Here is a 20,266-nt window from a genome sequence, read left to right as displayed (position 1 = left end):
GTGTGTGTGTGTGTGTGTGTGTGTGTGTGTGTGTGTGTGTGTGTGTGTGTGTGTGTGTGTGTGTGTGTGTGTGTGTGTGTGTGTGTGTGTGTGTGTGTGAGTGTGAGTGTGTGAGAGAGAGACCGAGGGAGAGAGAATCTATTTGTGGTGGTCAAAATCTATTTGTAGCGTACACAGCATTGCATATTTGTGGTTGTCTGCAGATAGTACCAAGTTTTGAACCGCCATATTGTGTATTTTTTGCTCCTTTTGTATTGCCTTTCCTAACGTGACCTTACTTTTTTATGTGCATCTTTTTTGCGTGCATTTTCTTTCTGTATTTCTGTTTACCTACTATGGACCTCTTTTTTTAAGATGGGTTTTGAATAAAAATGTAATTTAATTGCTACATCGTTTTGACGAGTTAACATAGCAAGCGCTAGTTAGGTAGGGGGAATGAAAACAAAACAAAACACGAAAAAACAGAAAAAAATATTCATATTAGGCTACTTCAGAGGCCATCGACCTTAGCAACCATTCTCCAAGCATTATATTTGAGATATTCTTTCCTGTAGTCTTTCAAATAAAAGTGCCCAACTTTTTTCGACAGATGAGCTTGTTGTCTCCCTGGTTGCTCAGCTCTATTAGGAAATGAATGGACCTCCGGTGACTTGTTGCTCGTGTTCTCGCAGTGCGAACGTAGGGTCAAAGTTGAATAGCCTCTACAAAATGTGTTTGTTTAGAGATTGATTGACTGCTATTCCCTAAGAGGGGAATTCACTTTGTCACCAGCAGCCAAAATATAATATACATGTATAGACGCAGCATAGCACAACTCAGCATAATATAGAGAGTGCAGTTTCGCCTCAAGATACAGGGAGAAAGAAGGGAATCGGGAAGCCTGAGTCAGATATGCATCTCGAAATAGCTACAGTTAATTAGGCTAGATTTAATTAATAGTTTGTATGACATGTATTTCATGGATCTTAAGGCATAAGATACTCAACCCGAGGCTCTAGAGCCACATTACGGGTGGTTGTGGCTCTTTTAAGTCCTACTTTAAATAAATAAATCATGGACTGCAGGAGCCAGGGATCAAACCACCAACCTTCTGATTGGTGGACGACCCGCTCTACCTCCTGAGCCACAGCCGCCCCTCAATATACAAAGCAGATACTGTACATGAAACAATGCCACATTTGCCTACCAGTTTAACAGCACTCTCGCTCACCACTTCAACGGTTTCATAAAGCTCTACTTCTAATCCAGAATATCTCAAATGAAAAGTTGCTAATGGCACTGGTGTTGTCAGGCCTTGGTCTTTTCCTTGTAGAAGAAGAAAGGCGGAGGCGGAAACCGCACTAAATTGGTGATGTGATATACAGCAACAGGCTCAAGGAAGGGGCTTTCCCGAAGGCCACGTTGTTGTGAAAATATGAGTGTATTGGAATAATCATGTGAGATGAAGTTGAAAAATGACGAGAACGTTTTATGCATGATGTACATGGCCGACGGCCCGCTATTGGCTTGGTGTGTCAGGGGCATATTCACTTGACCTTTTCTCAAAAATAAACATTTGGTTCATTCTATCCTATCCTATCCTATCCGGTTCTCTTCTACTCTATTGTATTCTACGCCATGGTGCAGTATATGCAGCTGAGATATTGTAAAGCAAGATGCATGGTAGATCCATAATGTCTGCAGTTGTCTAACAGAGTCCCCTATTGACTGAACAAAATCCCCCCGAGGGCTCTGAAAATCAATCAACCTTTGATTGGACTGTTACTGATTTCCACGCCTGTGTGTGTGTGTGTGTGTGTGTGTGTGTGTGTGTGTGTGTGTGTGTGTGTGTGTGTGTGTGTGTGTGTGTGTGTGTTGCCCTAGCATATATTAGAAATGCCATTGCTGGCGATTAGCTTGTGTTGAGTGAGGAGATTGTTGAGTCATGAATGTGTCTCTCAGTCTCTATGGACGGGCCTGCCAGCTAATAAACAGCACCATAGACAGCACATCATCTTTATCGGTTGACAGAGAAAGTGACACCAGATCCTGAGGGTGAATTTGCTATACACGCGACCCACAAGCTCAACAGAAGAGTTTGAATCCAAAACGCTGTATTGTATTTCCATTGTGGACATCTAATCTTTAGCGAAAGTTCATCATTCACTATCTCTAAAATATAGAAGATTAATTCATGCCGTTATCATTTTGTCAACAAATTCGACTTTATGCCATAATTAGTTTGCATGTTATTAGGAGACTTCAAATAGAGAATATCCCATTTTGGATGTCCAGAGGAAAATCACACCTTTGGTCGCCTTCAGCAGTTCATGCTGTTCTTGTTGGTGGGTGTTAATTTCACAATCAGTCATGCATGTCATGTGAATTAGTGACACGGTAGTAATTCAAGAAAATAATGGCCATTCTTACATGATAGCTTGAACAAATGTGACAGACTCGATATGAATGGTAGAGGTGACCCATTCTTTCGAGGAACAAGCTGTTATTTATTTATTTATTTATTATGGAAATATCAACAAGCAGCATTATTTTTCCTCTGATAACCCACTTTATTTTTTTATGCAAAGCATTTATTCTCATTTACAAGCATAGTCAGTCAACAAAATCGATATAAAGTAAAAAGGAATTCTCTATGTTTAAAGAACACCTTCTTGACAACTGCACCATGCACGGCCTCTACTTGGCATTGACTTATCTGACATTATATGGGATAGGAGTCTGTCTGTGATACAACTCTGTTCAGTTAATAGTAAACACCAACTGATCCAATTTAAAGTCACTCACCGTCTTCACTATTCTAAGCAGTGGTTGCACAAGATTTACCCGTCTGTCTCACCACTTTGTGACAGGTGTCGGGTGTCGGCGGTCACTCTGTCTCATGCCTTCTGGTCCTGCCCTTTACTGACCGGATTCTGGGCAAAAATATTTGACTGGTACTCTAAGGCCTACAAAATAACCCTTCAGCCGGAGGAAGAACTCGTCATCTTCGGCTGCTCGGAATCCTCTCTTGACTTGCCTACAGTTGTGCAACAATCTCTGACACAGGGGACAATTGTTGCCAAGAAACTCATTTGGATGGAGAGACTCAGGTTCCTGAGGACCAACTCACCTGGGAGATGTCTAACTATTTGGGACCCGTTTCTGGCCTACCTTGATCAGGTTAGGGTCTCCCATGGACCCCCTTGTGTGGGATCGCACGCATGCTGTAACATTGTTTACAAGCACATAAGCTCTTTATGCAGCTGGTAGCACCGCATTGTAATTTTGGAGTGTATGTATGTTTTTTTCTTATTTATTTTCTTTTCCTGTATCTGAGTTTGTTCGTTTTAGTGTGTTGTTCTGAAAATTGAAAATTGCAAAAGAAAATATTGGAAAAAAAGAACACCTTCTTCCTTAAGTGTAATAACGTGTTTTAACGGGCTATTCTCTCGAGCCTCGGTCCAATATAAAGGGTCTCTCTTGTGGCCTTATGAGCCACATATTTCCCCCCCAGCAAGTGACAGTGGTAATGATGATGATGATGGTGGTTATGATGATGTCCACTGACTTGAAAATGCACTCAGACCTAATTTTGGTCATCAGCTTCCAAAGGGACCTCATGTCCTGTTCAACTGAGTGTCCACAGCCAGATCTCTCTCCAACTCTCACTGGAGCTTTCTCCATGCTCTAGTTTTCTAACTGTGTGTGTGTGTGTGTGTGTGTGTGTGTGTGTGCATGCGTGCGCGCGTGCGTGCGTGCACCCGCGTGTGTGCATGCACGCTTACATGCAGTATATGCATGCCTATCTTTGCGACTCAGACAGTCCTCGGAGAGCGTGGCCATCACTCAGCCTAACTAACAGCCTGTGTATCTGTGACCAGGTGATTGATATGCAATGTGAGTGGACGCCTCCCTCCAGGCCCTGAGCCACCGGCAGCCAGCCTGCGACCCAGCTTCGGCACACTTCCCTGGGGCACTGAGCACCTCTCCCCCCTTCCCCCTTCTCATGCCCCACTCTGGATCTCTGCCCCACTAAGTTCAGCTCATTTATTCTGTTGGCGGGGAAACTGGCTGAGATGCTGCCGGTCTGTTTGTAGATGATTTGAATTCAAGTCAGATTTTGAATCAGACTGAGATGGGATGCCAGAGTGTGTCCTTGCTTTATACTGCAGCAAACCATTCATTTGCAACTTGTTACACCCAAATTATACATGTATATCAAAAATAGACATAAATACATTTCCTAAGCCTGCAAAATTGGATTTAGAACAAAGTCTCTATCTCAGTTAGTTGTATAGTATTAGTTTTAGTATTGTAAATATATTTATACTGCTTCACAATCTCTATCCCTGCACTAGTCTCGCTGGCCAGCCTCCTCTCCCTTCCGTCCAAGGAGTCTGGCGCCGCAGGTCTCCATAACTGGGATAAACCCTCCCCTGCTCTACTCTGCTCTCCCATTGGACCGACTGTTTCGGTGGCAGCCGGATGTCCGCTCCCGGCTTATTACAAACTCGTCATTGGCTCCGACCATGTCAATCAGAGTGGCTTCCGCTCCCTCCTCCCTGTGTGTCGCTGTAAATAGTGCCCTGCCGCCTCAGTGAAAACAACAACGCTAACTAGCTAGCAAGCTAAGGGCAGAAACCTACACGCTAGCTCGTTGCTACATGCTGAAAACGGCAAGTTGGATTGTTCGAAACTTTTCCAAGGCCACTGCCGCTAAGCGCTATCTCTGTCTAGCAGAGGTAACTAACAAGTTAATTTAACTCAGGATCTTCAGGGTCTTTTGGGCCCTGGATCTGCGGTGTGGGCCACTGCTGTCTGCAGTTCCACAATGTCGGTCTGAGCTCGCCGCTCTGAACAGTACCAGCTTTTTCTGCGCTGATTTTCTAGTTCAGTAGATGCCTTGGAATTCCATCCCAAGACGTATTGTGGCGTGTAGGTGGTCCAATGGTTCCATTAGCTAACTCCCAGCTAGCTAGTGGCAATAGTTCTAAGTACACACACTTGTAAGTGTGTGTGCTGTCAGAATGTGTGTGTGCTGTCAGAATGTGTGTGTGCTGTCAGAATGTGTGTGTGCTGTCAGAATGCACACACAGATCCCAGCTGCTCTCAGCAGGTCACAGCTCTGTGTGTGATTCACACAACCAGCCGACTTCATCAGCAAAACAGCTGCTCTTCGGTGTGTTAATGGTTCTCAGGTGTGTTTCTTGTCAATGTCCATCCTTGATTGTGGGCATATGTAGATCAGGTCACCTTCACCCCGGAAGTCTGGTGATGTCAGTACTCCCCCTACAGTGTTCTATGTCTCCACCCACTGTTCACTTAAATCCATATCATCCTAGATGTGCGGTTATGTACCACTAGGCACGTTTTGATTGATTGATTGATAACTTTATTGAAACAATAATAGCAGGTACAAGACAGACACAACATCAACATATTGCTCAAAAGGAATAAAACACAATAAAGCCCGAGGGCTTGTTTCCATTGTGGTCCTTGTGTGTGGGACTGCATTTTAGATAACAAACTTTCAGGAGAAAGCATGGCCTCAAAAGTGATTTCCAAAGTTAGTCAAAGAACCAAATTCCTAGCCAGAATTTCTTCTTTCATTGACAAGAGCGCCCTTGAAACCTTGGCAAATGCTCTGATTCAATGTCACTTTGACTATGCTTGCTCCTCCTGGTTCACGGGAATCACCATCAAACTCAAAAACAGGCTTCAGGCTTCCCAGAATAAATTAATTCGGGTTATTCTGAAGCTTCATCCCAGAGTCCATCTCCTCCCCTCCCACTTCCATAGCCTCAGGTGGCTCAGAGTGGAGGAGAGGGTTTCCCAAATCAAATTGTGCATGGTTTTTAGGATTTTTAAACGGGAGGCTCCTCGTTACCTCGCTGACTACTTTTGTAAAGTCAGTGAGGCACATGGCTACTCCACAAGAGGAAGCACTTCCAACATTGTTCCCCCCAAATTTAAAACCCTAAAGGGTAAATGCACCTTTTCCTACTCAGCAGCTATTTTATGGAACAAACTCCCTGAGAGTATTAAGACACTTAACTCCAGGTTCTCTTTTAAGCTTGCATTGAAAAAATGTCTGGTTGGCTCCCAAATATGGTCCTAAACCTTTTATTTTCCTTTTCTTATGTCCCCTGAATAGGCGGGGTTTTTAAATCCCTAGGTAGGTTCCTGTTTTTAGTATATGAGCTGGTCTCTATCTTATTATTTATTGATTAATGCATTTTTTAGGTATCTAATTAACCATTCACGTAAGGTTTTAGAATTTTTGATTTGAGTGTTAAATGTTATCATCTGTTTGTGTATGTTCTTGTCCGCGCACACACGCGCTCATACATGCAGTGAGGTTTACATGGACCATAGTAATCGGCTTGAAATAGGTGTAGAAGACATTACATTACATTACGTCATTTGGCAGACACTTTTGTCCAAAGCGACTTACAATAACACATTTTTGTCAGCAATAGAGCAATCAACTATGCAACAGTCTATGACAGCTACAACTTCTGAAGAAATAGTGGTAAAGTTGAGTTGAGTTGAGTTTTTTTTTTGAGAGGGAGAGAGAAAGATGTTAGTTCAAGAAGGGGCCAGGTGGAGCCTGAAAAGGTGTTTTAAGTTTTTGCCGAAAGATTGGCAGTGAAGCAGCCATCCTGACCATAGGGGGGAGCTCATTCCACCATTGCGGTGCCAGGGACGAGAAGAGTCGCTATCGGGATGAACTTTTGAGCCCCCGTAGCGAAGGAGGGGCGAGGCGTCCTGCACTAGTGGAGGAGCGAAGGGAGCGGTGAGAGGTTTGGAACCTGACCATAGATTGTAAGTACAGAGGAGCTGTCTGGTGTACTGCCCTATAGGCAGGTACCAGTGTCTTGAATTTGATGCGTGCTGAGATGGGAAGCCAGTGAATGTCCCGGAAGAGGGGAGTGACATGAGAGAATTTGGGTTGGTTGAATACCAGACGGGCTGCAGCGTTCTGAATGAGCTGAAGCGGTCGAATGTCAGAGGCAGGTAGGCCGACCAGGAGCACGTTGCAGTAGTCCAGGCGGGAGATGATAAGTGACTGGACCATTAGTTGCATCGCTTCCCTCGTGAGAAAGGGACGGATTTTGCGGATGTTGTAGAGGGAGAACCTACAGGAGTGTGCTGTCGCAGCAATGTAGGCTGAGCAAGACAGCTGGTTGTCAAGGATCACCCCAAGGTTCTTAGCTGTTTGGGAGGGAAGCACAGTGGTATTGTCAATGGAGATGGAGAGATGTGCGAGAGGGCAATCTTTCCCTGGGAGGAAGAGTAGCTCTGTCTTACCAAGATTGAGCTTGAGGTGGTAGGCAGACATCCAGTCACCGATGTCTTTGAGGCATGCAGATATGCGAGCCTCGATTTGGGTGTCGGAGGGGGGGAAGGAAAGGAAAAGCTGGGTGTCATTGGCGTAGCAGTGATAAGAAAAGCCATGAGATGAGATCACATGGGCAAGAGATCTGATATAGAGAAGGAAAAGCAAGGGGCCCAGGACTGAGCCCTGGGGGACACCGGTGATAAGAGGGCAGGATCTGGAGAGGGACCCTCTCCATAAGACCCGGTATGAGCGGTTAGAGAGATAGGAAGCAAACCAGGAGTGGGCAGAACCTGAGATGCCGAGGTCAGACAGAATGGAGAGAAGGATTTGGTGATTGACTGTATCGAAAGCAGCAGACAGGTCAAGGAGGACAAGGACAGAGGAGAGGGATGAGGCTTTAGCAGCCCAAACTGATAAAAAAAAAAAAAAAAAATCCATATAAACATCCCAATCGATTTAAACAAGCCCAAACCGATTACAATTTCAATCGGTTGCAGAGGAGTAGTTTAAACCTTTTCATAAACGGATCAAAGTAAACATTTTATCATGTAAATGATGGAACTGATTACTCTCTGGCTGCAGTCTTTCTGCGCATGCCCATGATGCTGTCTGGACATAAAGGAAACTCCTGCCCTATGCTCCTGCCTGCCTGCAGCAGGAGAGGACAGGAGATTAACTACCGTATGCGCGCCGACAAAGTGGAGACAGTCCATATGTCTGGCATAATTCATGCTTAGGCTACCGCTATGATAGATTACAGTATGAATTTATTTTTCACTGCGAGAAAATGTAGCCTACTTCAACAAGTGTGTGAGAAGTATGTGAGAAGTAGGGCTGGGCGATATGATGATAGATATCATTTTCACGATAGAAAATGTATTTTGTTTCATAATTATGCTCTATCGTGTACATCGTTGTGTTGCAAATCACATTCTTTATGGCAATATTGTCCGTCATTTGGACGACGCTGTGCTTTCGTCATTCTGTTTTCTTTTTTACTCAAGTCCACACACGCACCAGACTCTGTCAACAATGATTATGAGTGGCACAAATCAGCCGGTGAGTAGAAGGAGCAGGGAAAAGTTAGCTCCACTCTAGTCTCACGTAGTCAGACCCACCGTCGACATCATCAAGCTTCCACAGCTGGCACTGCCGTCCGCCTAGTCTACCCAGGCATTTGCGCTGTGTTAAGTCCGTGTTTGATCCATATTTTTTGGCAAAACATCTCCTCTCGTCCTCCCAAGGAAATCCATTGAGGAGCCGAAAACCAAACGTCTAGCTTGCTAAAGCTAGCTAGTTAGCTTTAGCTTCCTTGGGTGAGAGTTGCGTTGGATAACCGGGAAATCCCGGAGTGGAGTATTTTTGTTGAGGGAACTGGACTGGTAACATGGAAATCTCGAAGTGGAGCATTTTTGTTACTTTATAAACAAACAGAGAACTGGACTGAACTATAAATAACTTATTCTACCCGTTTTGCTCTAATGTAATCTTTGAAAATTGAGCTGGTGGTGTGGTTCAGTTTGTGTTTCATTCTACTGCCCTGCAACTCATTATACATTTGTTTGGGTTGTTAAGAATAGCCATGCTTATCTGTATTCTGAATGCATGTATCCTTTGTGGGATTTGAGTGACAACATTTTAACTGGTTTAACTGCTACATAAATAAATGGCCATGTGGTAATTTTATATAAACTATCAATTGAATTGAGAAAAAATATGCTATATCGTGATTTAGGACACGGCTCTCTTGAATACTCGATTCTGATTGGTCAATCAACAAGATTCACCGGTCATTATTTCTCGACAACTGACCGCTGCTCTGCCACACCTGGATTAATCAATTGATAAGAGCCTTTTGTCAGCAGACACTACTAATTAGGCCAACCAGTTGCAGCTGTGGTGTCTTGTGTGCCAATTACGAATGAAACCGCTTTGTCGTTGAAAACGCTATTAAAAAATCTATTTGAATAATTATTTTTGTCAGATTATTGAATGATTTAGTTGTAGGCCGTGTTCTAAGCGGGATAATGTATAGTGAGCCGGTGATTACTGGGAAATAATGACCTTCAGGTGAATCATTAAGCCATCCGCTGCGCGTCGGGCTCAATCATTCACCTGTCGGTCATTATTTCCCCCGTAATCACCGCCTCACTATACATTATCCCTTACGTATATCATTATCGGGATATGAAATGACCTATATCAGGATATGAGATTTTGGTCATATCAACCACCCCTAGTGAAAAGTGTCAATTGCTTGTCACGGTAAATGCGAGAGTGGGCAGACCTGTTACTGTATTCCTCACTTTTGGGCATGTCACACAGCTGTTCACTTTACATCGATTTACATGCGTCAGCACATGTAAACACCAGATGGTATTAATCACATCCCATGTAAACACTTGCCCCGAAATCTTCAAAGCGATTAATTTCAATCAGATTGAGGAAAAAGTGTGCATGTAAACACAGCTAGTGTCTGCAAAAACCGGATAGATACTAAAACTAAATGGGAACGTCCAGAAGGTGGTGCAGGTTAAAATAATGTGAATTTACATTTTGGGCTCAAGATTCCTATGACAATAAAAAAAATAAAAAAAAATAATAATAAATAAAACATGCCCCCAGGGCAGAAATATGGAGAAAAAGGTGAAATTCTAATGCACATGCTCAATAAATCTGGGCATATAATTATGACATCACTCACTCAGCCAGCCAGGCCGATGTAGAGCCAGTCTAATACAAATACAATTACAGTTAGATGGCCTGCTGAGACCAGATTATAACAGCAGATCAGTACAGCAGCCAGGCTGGGTGAGTGATGTCACAGGTGTTATACGCCCAGATGGCTTTTTACTGAGCACGTGCCAGCTGCTTTACAGAGACCAGTCTAGATGGAGCTATCTGTGAGAAAGAAAATCATAACTACTACATACCAGTCCCACATATTAATGCAAAGTCTCCAACCTGCACCATGCTCTTTAAGGAAACTATCTCTCATTAATATCATGAATAATAATTTAGGCTAGGGATGCACGATATGGATTTTTTCCAGCCGATACCGATATCCGATAATTACCTGCTTCTCATGGCCAATATGATACGATAACCGGTAATTTCACATTTTTGTATTTTAAAAAGAAGTTTATAATAACATGTACCGTAAATTCCGGACTATAAGCCGCGGCTTTTTTCCCGTTTTTTGGCCTTTTTTGCCCCCTGCGGCTTATATAACGGTGCGTCTTATCTATGGATTTTTTCCAAAAAAAAAAAAAAATCTCTCTTTTTTAGCACTCTTTCTAACTATAAATCCACTTCTGTTTTAATTTCCTCTCTTGCCCTCTTTTAACAACATAACATAACATAACATAACACAACACAGGTAAGCAGAAAGAAAAAGACGAAGCAATCACGCCATGAATGAGGAAATGACTCACCTGCTGGAGGCTGGAGATACACCGCTTGGGCTAAACTTTTACTCCGTGAAACACTATCGATTAAGTCCGACATCGCTCAGAGGTTTTGAGCAGCTTGAAAACAAGTTTGAAAACGTGCAGAAGTCCATCCACTCACTCACTAAAGAAAATAATGCAACCGTGAAGAGTTTCACTCGTGTCCAGCCATCTGGCCGAGTTAGAGCCGAAGTCCCGAACACAGTGAGAAAACCTCCCGAAGCTGCTGCTGCAGCGGGGTGCATATTGTCCGGCCAGCCGACCGAGAGGCATGCGAGCCGGGCACTATTGGTGGCTGGCTGTGGAGGTGGCGGTTTCTCCTCCTCCTCCTTTCTCCCGCACACCGGGCGCCTCGGCCACGTCCAGACCCCGGCCTGCCACCGAGGGCCATCTTCATCTGCCTACTGCGCTGGCCCGACCGTCAACTCATCCTCCAGGCTGCGGGGAAGAAGCAGCTTTTTCGCTTTTTCGTCCGGCAGGACCTCTCCGCGTTGGTGCAACAGAAACGCGCAACATACAACAGCATCATCGAGTCAATGGATATCGCTTTGGCGTACTGTACCCAGCGAGACTCGTCATAACCAGACCGGACTATCTTTAGCACTCTTTCTAACTATAAATCCACTTCTGTTTTAATTTCCTCTCTTGCCCTCTTTTCACCACACCGCGGACACTGTGTGCCCAGCGGCGGAACAAGAGCTCAAAGTGAAACTGCCGAATATCTTTTGAGTTGGACTGGTCAATAGTACTGTGAGTAACTAAAATAAAAAAATAAAAAACGGAATTCTCTCTTCTTTAGCACTCTTTCTAACTATAAATCCACTTCTGTTTTAATTTCCTCTCTTGCCCTCTTTTCACCACACCGCGGACACTGTGTGCACTGTAAAAAAAACAAAAAATACCACAATGTGTGATTTTGTCTGGGGATTAGTGACCTGACTTTTGTTTTGTTGAAATGTTAATAAATGGGAGCTTCCCCAAACAGCCATCGATCCCGACAATCCCCTCTGTGCACGAAGCCTTACATATGGTAATTAAACATCAAAACACCCGCGGCTTATAGACCGGTGCGGCTTATAGAAGAAAAAAATAGTCACCTTTGAAGGTGCGGCTTATAGACCGGTGCGTCTTATAGTCCGGAATTTACGGTAGTTGGATGATATAATATTCCATAGACATTGGGCTCTATCTTCCCAAAAGCACTATTTTAGCGTTTGCGCTCGTTTAACGCCATGCGCAATGCAAATTGGGGGCGGACACAAGCGCATGCCTGTGATAACTGTACTAGGCATTGGCTGCCACAAGCCAAAGCAGGCGTTTCAGCGCTAAAATGTGGTGATAGATGGCATTATGCTATCGTCAGCAGCGCGCAATTACTTTGCGCTAAGAGCTTTGAAAAGGACCTCTTACGCACTGTTGGAGAAAATATAAAATACCTCTCTGCGCTGGGTGCGCTGCACGGAGATTACCGTTGCACTCCCAGCCTTGCCTGGCCACGCCTGTGAATAATTCTGGTAGTTAAGACCGTCCAAATCCCGTTTGCGCAGGCATTTCGGGGCGCAGATGATTTTGCCACGGCTCTAATTTGCGCTTGCAACAGGTGCCGTGAACGTTTCCGCATGCCCGCCGAGAATTGCATCCCCAACATATTTCGGGGCTGTTTTAAGTTAGAAATCAGGGAGGTCACGTCTACCAGACAATTATATCACTTTTAAACAGTTACATTTCTGTATAAATCATTACAAGTAGCTCCCGTGAGGTGGGGATGCTTTTTTTTGCTGCTCGGCGGGGGAGCAAAACTCGGCAGAACACCTGGCGGACGGCACAAGGCGGAATGCAAAATACAGCTTGTTGACAGATGGATGGCTTACTGCTGTGAGCATCCATGTGCAGATTAGCAGGATGAGGAAGAGATGCTGTGACTTGGTTTGAAGGTGTTTGATAGTAGTAGAGACATGCATGACATGACATGTGCATACAAATTCAGTATATTGGTTTGGTAAATTAGGTAAATTATGTCATTGTTAATGCAAAGATGACATTGTTTGAGATGTCTTCGTTGTGACAACTTGGCATCAACCAACTCAATGTCTTCATTATGACAACTTTACATTAACACATTGAGTGCCACAGCGCTTCAGTAAAATTGTCTGGAGCCTGTGCCAGATTCACTTCCATTCAGTTGAAAACAGCTATAGAATTTTTTCTATTAGGGCTGGACTCTAATGACTGGACTCTAATGAATAGGGGTGGGACAAAATATCGATACCCACGTTATCGCGATATTTCCACCCGCGATACGTTATCGATACACTGGCGCCAAGTATCGATATGTTTATTATTATTTTATTTTATTTTTTTATTTTTTTATTTTTTATTTTTTTAATAAACAGGCTAAAATATTATGCTGTGTGTGGTAGTTGAAACATAGTTTCAAGTTGACTTTATTTATGTTTGTAGTTGAAACAAAAACATAACTACTGTAGGCTACATGAATGGAAATGTTTGATCATTAATATCTACTTTTAGAAATTATATAGGTAGGTAGGTAGGTTATATAGGTTTTCTTGTTTTAATAGTAATAATAAAAAGACTTAATGTGTAACTTTTCCTCCGTGGTATCGAAAATGGTATGAGTGAGTGAGTGAACTCAGAGAGTTCATGTCAATTCTGCTAATAAATGCATAATACATGATTTTTTGCCTTCAGAGGTATTTTTTTCACTTGTTACACAGGTATCGTGATGTATCGTCTTCCAATATATCGCAGTATCGCAGTATCGTGATATATCGTTATCGAGGGCCAAGTATCGTGACGATATCGTATCGTGAGCTACTCAGCGATTCCCACCCCTACTAATGAAACATTGGACACTCCTGCTTCTTTCAAAGAAGAAATTTTGTTTCTAGACAGTTCCATTATGAAATGACAGCCTCTGAAAGAAGAGCACTTTCAAGGGTTTTCTGCTGTCTTTTTTTACTTTTCAAGATAAAGTCACTTTTATGAATACTTTTTGCACTCTAATTTCGGGCACATTCGCTGACTCTGGCTGGTATTTTCTGATGTGGTGACATGGTGTAGTTCTGTGCAGCCTGCGTGCCCCACCACCCTCTCCCCCCCTCCCCCCCCCCCCTGCCTCCCCACACGCACACAGTCTTTCTGTCAGTCATTTTCGCTGCCTCCGTTTTTGCCCCGGGCGGATCCCAGCGCAACGAGGAAGTGGCAAACGGGACTGCGGGAGGGGGTTTGGCCGTTCGGCTTCGGGTGCTGCCTTTCTGGCGGGTGGTCGTGTGGAGAGACTATGTGCAGGCGGATAGACAGAGGCGGAGGAGCTCAGTTGTGGGCGCGGATCGTAGCCAACTGTCAGCTGCAGACAGAGCAATCTATATGGCTCTGGCTGCAGCATGCATCGGTGTCTCGTCTTTGATCACGGCTTTCTCCGCTTTCTCCTGCACAAAGTAAAGGATCTGAGGTGGGTGGCGCAGCTCCCGTGTCGATTTTTAAGGTGGCGCCGTGTGATCCCTTGAAGGGATTCATGCTCACTGGCTGGGTACGACCTTAAACAGCAGAATTATGGAATAATATGAATTATGATTTTAGGACGTCCACAGACGTCCTTGGCACTTCTCGTTACTTTTTTTTAGGACGTCCACAGACGTCCTTGGCACTCAATGTGTTAACCTAGACAACATAACTGTCATAAACATGACATAGCAGGCGTTAGGATGTCATTAAGTGCAATTACACTGTCAAATGAGTTTATAACTGTGTCAGTGGTACAATTTGAACTTTTCATTAAGATGTTAACTGTAATTACACTGTCTTGGTTAATGTCAAGTTGTCATAACAAAGACATTGACAGGTTATGTTGTCATCGTTATGTCAAGTTGTCATAATGAAGGACAGGTTATGTTGTCATAACCAAGACATCTCGAACAATGACCACTTTGCATTAATGATGACAGAATTTACCAAATGACACTTAAGGCTTTTGCACACCATGTCCGTATTTTTCGTCTGAAATTATCGCACGTTTAAAAATATGACCTCATGTTGTGTCACTCACGTTTACACACTGACTCTGAAACCTTCGTCCATTATTAAAGTTTTCGGAACACGTTTGATTTTCTGCTTTTTTCGCATCAGTCAAAACCTCTTGCGAGCTGTTTGACCCGAGACAGAGGAGTGGCCGAGCAGGGCCTCTGAGCGGAGAGGCAGCGGAAGAGACGCCGGTGCTCGGAGGACGAATGTTTGTCCTGTATTGCAAATAGAACTACAAACTTATTATCAGACTCAGTGTGCAAGGTTTCTGTGCGTAACTTCCTCCCCCCGGATGATGGATTAAAAAACCCATATGAAAAAAACAGTGTTAAGGACAACAGTCATAAACATTCATAAAGCCCCCTTCTTGTTCATGACAGGTGTCATGTCAGTCTTATGAACACCCCCAAAGAAAGTGTTACCGTTGTTTTTTTCTGGATTTCCCTCCCGTTTTCTCTCAATTGTACTTGGCCAATTCCCCCTGCTGTCCCGGTCGTTGCTCCACCCCTTCTGCCTACCCGGGAAGAGTTGTAGACTAGCACATGCTTCCTCCGATACATGTGCAGTCGCCAGCCGCTTTATTTCACCTGACAGTGAGGCGTTTCACCGGCAGGACAGCGCATGGGAGGATCACGCTATTCCCCTCAGTTCCCCTCCCCCCTGAACAGGTGCCCCGACTGGAGGCACTAGTGCAGCGACCAGGACCCTTAATCTGACTTCCCACCGGCAGACCGGCCAATTGTGCCTGGATGGACGCCCGACCAAGCCGGAGGTAACACTGGGGCTTGGACCTGTGAGTGACCCTAGTGTTAAGGTACTGTAGACACCTGTCTACTAGACAGGGAATCTACCACTGCACTAGCCGGGCGCCTGACGTTTGGATTTCTTCATATAGCTTCTGTTGTTTTCATTTACTGCCTGCTGGGGTTTTTTCTGAGAGAGAGAGAGAGAGAGAGAGAGAGAGCTCATTAACAAACATGGCGTTCTAAGTTCATTAGGAGTTGACTAATGATCATAAGCAGCCTAGACTTCATGATCTCAGCTCATTGATCTTTGTGTCTCTCTGTCTGCACCTGTTATTGATCATATCGCACACTCACAAACACACACACACACACACACACACACACATACGCACACACACACACACACACACACACACGCACGCACACACACACACACACACACACACACACACACACACACACACGCACACTCCATATAGGTAGATTTCAAGCACACATGCCACAGATACACCAACCAATATATTTAAATATGCACACACACTGTTTCTTGGCTTGCTGACACTGGCTGAAGCTCGCTGAGGAGGGATCTACTACTATCTGGCAACCGGCCCACGATGTCAGTCCGCTGGGACTGGTTGTATTCACTGCCATAAATAAAACATCCCGGCCTCATATCTACTGTATGTTCCTGTACCCCCAATATATACTCCTCTATATATAATATATACTCCCAGATATGTGGAGAGGCATGTGTTCGTATCATTGCATGAAAGCCAATTGCTGTTTTTTTTCTTTTGCTTGCAATGGAGATTTGTGTTGGAATAATAATTGGAATAATAACATTTCACTGTGATGTCATTCATTAACACTGTGAAAGAATTAGAGATGGGATATCTGGTACCGGGTGCCAATACTGATGTAATTTACATAGTGGATAGCGGACTGATGTCGCCGATCCACGTTCCATTCATAGCTTGTGCTGGACCATAAAACCACCGTAACATAACATGAAACAGTGCTAGTAAGTAGTAGTAGTGATCTAGTAACATTAGTTAGCTATAGTCTCGCAAGCCAGTCTATTTCTTCCACAATTTCGATTGCTCCAGAGACAGTCTGTACTTTATCACGCAAAAATTTCGCCAAAGCAAAAGAAAACGCTTCTGACCAGAGCAAGTTAGATGATATTTGATCAATCACGACACAGGTAAACAAAACTGAGGCTGGGGATTGGAGAACTTAGCAGATGTGCCTGCCTTCGGTGTATGTACCCGCCTTATATCCGTTGGGAACTATTGGACTCTGATTGGACTAATGAGCGGATGTTAGGCAGGACATCCACTCATTAGTCCAATCAGAGTCCCTTATTTTCACCGGAGTTTCCCTTTCCGTTTTGACAGAGTTTCCCCTGCATGAAGTACAGATGGATAGGTGGGAGCATTTGCAAATTGCAGGAGCCTATGGCGTCTATCGTCCCACCGGCCTTAACTTAGCGCTTAGCGCCAGGCGCAGCTCATATTAGTGGGCGTGGACCGGCGCAGTGCCTATTCTCCTCGGCGCTACACGCGGCCTTAAGCATTATAACCACGCCTTTTAAGCCTAGAATTATTCACACCGTGCTCATTGGATAAGTGCAGTAAACGAATCACAATGTCCCTTTCATGTTCCATTCCACGGAGCGATCCAATCCGGTGAGAAAAGCCCGACCAAAGCGCTCTGAGCTCCCCCCCTCCCTCTTTCATCCCCATCCGTCTCCAAATATATTATTCCACATTATTATGCTTCTCAAACCAATCTCACTGTAGTTTAAATACAGCAAGCATGTAAATACGCTACACTATAGCAAGATCAAAGTGAAAAGAATGTTCTAAACGCATCGGCTAGAAAAAATATAGCTTATCCCTATGTGGCCTATGTCATGATGAGATTAGATTGGTGAAAGTTTGGGCAGAATTATATCGTTCTCTCTCGCTACCTTTTCGTATCCCCCACTGCACAGGTAGGATGATGCAACAGCCTCTGAATGACAGCGGCTCAAAACTACGGTATAACAACTTTTTTTTCATCGGTCATTGTGCCTGTCTGACGCGTGAGAGAGAGAGAGAGGGGGAGAGAGAGTGAGATGGCAAAGGAGAGTTGCGCGCAATTACGCACACACAGTAATATCCGCGGCGCACTGAATAAGGCCTGGTTTTGAAAAGCGCTAAGCGCTAAATTAACGCCAGGGGGGAAGATAGCGTTAGGCAGGTATTTAAGGCTGAAACGCCCATTCTGGCCTATTCTGGCATTGCGCCACGCCTCTTCGGCGTAAAACGCATTTCGGGGCCTAAAACCACAATGCTATCTTCCCGAGGCAGGCGCAAGGCACGTTTTTTTGCGTTTAACGCTAGTTTTAGCGCCTAAGGCCAGTGGGAAGATAGGGGCCTATGCGTCTTCGCACGTTTAACGCCGTGCGCAATGCAAATTGGGGGCTGGCACAAGCGCATGCCTGTTATAATTGTACTGGGCATAGGCATGCCACATGCCAAAGCAGGCGTTTCAGTGCTAAAATGTGGGGATAGATGGCACTATCCTATCATCAGCAGCTTACTTTGCGCTAAGATTGAAAACCACCTCTTAGGTGCAAAAACACTCGCTGCGCTTGATGGCGCACCATAATCTCCGCGCTGTGCAGCGCAGAAACGTCATTACGCATGGACGTTCCATGCCAGGCCATCAAATTCTGCTGCTAAAATTGGATAACCAGCAGATTATTCGATGAGGCAATCAACTATAATTCACTGAGAAACTTTTATCACATCGCAAGGAGGGGTTATGGTAAATGAATTGAGAAAACTTGTACATTGTAGCCTACTTGCAATAGGCTATTCACCTTCACCTGCTATAACCCGGAGAGTCGTTGGCATCACAGCCGATCTGGCACAAGCCTCGGCACGAGTCGAGTTTTAATTGAGTCCACTGTATATCCTCCAATCTTTTCTTTTGTCTCTGCCGTTTACCGGCTGCAAACACATTTCTATTGCCCCCCCCAGTCAACAAAATAACCCGAATTGCATCAAAACTCAGATTTTTAACAGGTATATGATGTGATGGTGTCGTTATGAGATAGGGATAATATATACAGTCAATAGGCCTACACCTATCCAAATTACGCATGGAGAGAAGTACAGCATGCCTCACGCAAATTGTGTCACATGGACTGCGAGAAGGGAATCTGATTGATGCAACGCCCAGGCATTGCCAGGCCACACCTGTGAATAATTCTGGTGGTTAACACCGCCCAAATCCCGTTTGCGTCGTGCATAAATGATTTGGCACGCCTCTAATCTGCGCTTCTGCCCGTTGTTGTGATAAGTTATGCTCCCCCGCGAGTATTGCATCCTCACGAGATTTTGGGGCTGTTTTAACTTAAAAACAGGAAGATCACGTCTACCCAAACAATTATATAATTTTTAAACAGTTATGTTTCTGTATAAATCATTACAATTATGCTCCCGTGAGGTGGGGATGCTTTTTTTGCTGCTGTGCGGGGGTGCAAAGCTCGGCATACCACCTGGACCAATGCGCAAGGCGGACTGTTATCTTGCCTGCGTTAAGGAACGTGCAAACAGATGCGCAAGCGCTAATGATGGTCTCGACCTAGTTTCAAGATGAAGAACAGACACGCTGCCTCACGCCATACGTAATCTAGTGACATAGCGACCTCATCATCACACGTAATCCTAGCGTGAAGACAAGTGCAGTAATCCCAGCGTGACGTTCGCGTGACGCACTTGCCTAGGTGACGCCGTTAATGTCGTCAGTGCAGTAATCCCAGCGTGACGTTCGCGTGACGCACTTGCCTAGGTGACGGCGTTAATGTCGTCAGTGCCGAGGCTATGACGCGGCAGTATTTATAGCCACGCCGGGTGCCGCACCGTCCTCTTGCCCTGACCTCTAGCCGCTGCACTTGAACTGATCTAATTCCTTCTCTGGAAGCCGCGTTTCACCCCACCCACCTCCCCAGTCCACCACCAATGTATTGACTCCTGAAGAATCCCCTACGGGGGGGGGTTCTCTATTCTAGCCCGAGCAGATGCCCTCCCGCCTCAAGAAGAGAGGCATCTTGCCACGGAGTCACTACGCCAAAGAATCAGTTACCATGCTGCCACGCCATCAGTATTAATGCCATACCGCTTCAGGCCATGAATCTTATCGCCATGCCATACTTTAATAAAGCTTGCTGATTAACCTTACCCTCTGGTCTCTCATGATTGAAATAGGGGATATCGCCTGTACAAAGATAGGGCCCTAGGAGTTAGCTAACTCAACAACATGCAGTTTGGTGATATTTTAGTCTCATAAATATTTAGGGGGGGTTCCACTGGCAGGGGCGTTTATATATATATATAGAGAGAGAGAGAGAGAGAGAGGGGAATATTATGAAGCAGGTAACTAATGCTATGAGATAATTGATTACCAAATCAAATACTAAATGATGTCACAGTAGGAGGCAGCTACAAATGTAAAGGTGCAGGCTGCAGCTCTTTGGGAGAGTTGCCAAGAGCTCTTGTATCGGAATCAGTATCCAAATTCAGCTATCGGTATTGGAATCGGATCGGAACTGAAAAAAATGGATTGGTGCTTCTCGTCTCTAGAAAGAATGAATACGATGGAAGGGTACATTTCCAGCAGTTGTGATAATTGCTGTAAAAGCATTGGTTGGCATCCTT

General features: G+C 44.6%; 1 protein-coding gene across 1 annotated transcript in view; it reads left to right on the top strand.

Annotated features, from left to right (window-relative positions):
- The window catches only part of tns1a (tensin 1a), a gene marked incomplete at both ends in the record, with an annotated part of 239,012 nt that overhangs the window by 37,202 nt on the left and 181,544 nt on the right, over window positions 1-20,266 (top strand). The gene's annotated exons all lie outside the window — the stretch shown is intronic.

Source organism: Poromitra crassiceps (genome assembly GCF_964638095.1).
Source record: "Poromitra crassiceps genome assembly, chromosome: 3".
NCBI classification, from domain to species: Eukaryota; Metazoa; Chordata; class Actinopteri; order Beryciformes; family Melamphaidae; genus Poromitra; species Poromitra crassiceps.
The sequence above is the reverse complement of the archived record's forward strand: the minus strand, read 5'-3'. Positions and strand labels throughout refer to the sequence as shown.